The sequence below is a fragment of the Sinocyclocheilus grahami genome, unplaced genomic scaffold (assembly GCF_001515645.1).
Source record: "Sinocyclocheilus grahami isolate Dianchi unplaced genomic scaffold, SAMN03320097.WGS_v1.1 scaffold132.1, whole genome shotgun sequence".
NCBI classification, from domain to species: domain Eukaryota; kingdom Metazoa; phylum Chordata; class Actinopteri; order Cypriniformes; family Cyprinidae; genus Sinocyclocheilus; species Sinocyclocheilus grahami.
This window is the reverse complement of record NW_015505311.1, coordinates 1,043,005-1,045,250: the sequence shown is the minus strand read 5'-3', so window position 1 is coordinate 1,045,250 and position 2,246 is coordinate 1,043,005. Positions and strand designations below refer to the sequence as shown.

General features: G+C 27.4%; 1 protein-coding gene across 1 annotated transcript in view; it reads right to left on the bottom strand.

The window, feature by feature from the left end:
* The window catches only part of LOC107590735 (voltage-dependent T-type calcium channel subunit alpha-1H-like), a 66,701-nt gene that overhangs the window by 46,680 nt on the left and 17,775 nt on the right, over positions 1-2,246 (bottom strand). The window lies entirely within an intron of this gene.

The window sequence follows — 2,246 nt, the reverse complement described above, 5'->3', positions numbered from 1 at the left end:
AAAAAAAAAAAAAAACACTCTATATATATATATATATATATATATATATATATATATATATGTGTAAAACATGGAAATACTTTACAATAAGGGCCCATTAGTTAACGATTGTTAATGCATTAACTTACATTAACTAACAATGAGCAATACTGTATATTTGTTACAGTATTTATTAATCTTTTTAATGTTAGTTAATAAAAGTACAAAATGTTCATAGTTAGTTTATTGCTAGCTCAGGTCCATTAAATAATATGAACAGATGCTAATTTTGAAAATCTATTAGCAAGTGTTTAAATTAAGGTGAACTAAGATAAATAACTGCTTTAGAAGTTTTTTTCATTGTTAGTTCACATTAACTAACAAATAGAATCTTATTGTCAAGTGTTAACAAAAACACTTTTTAAATTTCATTTATCATTTTACTTTTAACTAAAGTTAACAAAATTAAACTAAAAACTAAAAAGAATAAGTGAAAAAAAATTAAAAACCAAATAAACTAAAACTAAAAACAAAAAAAAACTAAACACATAAAAAAAAACTAATAAAAATGTCAAAACACAACACATTTCATTTAATTTTCAATTACTTAAAAAAATAAGATGAAGATGAAAAACAAATAATATACAAATAAAATATTAAAAATATTTACAAACAGTACAATAGTACGGTATATCAATGATGCTAAAATAACACTGGCACTGTGACAGCAGCAGTGTGATGCATTATTTTGATTGGATTTTGACTGAATAGATATTTCCAGAATTATTTTAAGATAGACATCAGCTAAAATAGCAGAACCCATGAATGCTAAATATAAAAGTTATATGGCATATATGGGTATATTACAAAAATACTGAATAAAGCTGTACATATGGTACTGTCCACAAATTCCATTTTATTGTGAGAACTAGCACATATGTTAGATAAATTAAGATCTAACATAAAATTAAACTGGCATGAAAAGTAGCGAGCTTTAAACACGTCAAAAGTCTACATGCCCTTTTCCATCTCAGAGGTTTTGGCTGCATCCAACAATTTAAATAATGCATATAGTCTGCAGGATTGAGATTCACATTCACTGTAGTAAAAACTTAATTAATTAAATTAATTTCACTCTTTATTTATTTATTAACTAAAGTTATTTCAACATTCATTGTTTCATACAATATTTAGTTTGACATAATGAGGTTGGCAATCAATATTTTGTTGGTTTATTTATTTCTCTGATCGTATATTATTTATTTATTTTTAATAGACAGCCTATTGATTTAAAGCTGTAAATCTTTAAAAAAAAATAAGACTGATAGACATTTTGTGTAACTTTTATTATTGCACTAAACTCAAAACAGAATGCTAATTTACTTGACATTTAATAGTTGCAAATTGCACCGCATTGTATCAAAATTTTGATGTAGCGTTCATAGCCTATAAAGCTTCTGTTTTCCTATCACAGAAATGTAACCAATGTAACCAACACTAATCAGTTGATTTGTGTAACCACACTAATCGATGTAAACCAAATGTAACCAACACTAATCATAGAATACATTACTTAAAATTAATATAAGAATAAATGATTAACTGCAGAACTGAGCAAATATGTTCAGATTTGCACTCATAACAGTAGCACTATACTGTAAAAATTACTGAAACATGTACAGTACAAATTAAAGCAATAATTTACAGCAAGATTCTATGTGAACATCTTCCTCTATATTTGTATATGAAGTTTCTATTTAACATTGTAGCGGCATAATAGGCTTAAGACTCCTGACTAATGCTATCAGAAGCATTCCTCAATCACCACCTCAAAGCTACATAATAATGTGTGTTAGTGTGGAGCATTTTGTTCTCTGAGCATTTACAAACCGTTTGAGCCAAGCACACTTCTGCTTTAATCTGTCTCACATCCTGCTTATTAAACTGAGAGAGCCAGAAGAGCGTAAAGCTGCTCTATTAGGTAATCACATCATCTGCAAACATGTTTATATTAGGTTGAATGTATTACACAGATGATCTGCAGTTTAATAAAGACCTGATAGAAATGAGAAACAATTTACTTTACAAGTTCTGTATTTAATTGCACCAAGGTTCCAACTGATTTATTTTGGAGGATTGAAAGATGGAGGGGTGGAGGACACTAATATGACTGCTTTTCTCTATTTAATTATGCTAATAAAATTCATGGGAATCTTGTTGAAAGAAAGAAAGAAAGAAAGAAAGAAAGAAAGAAAGAAAGAAAGAAA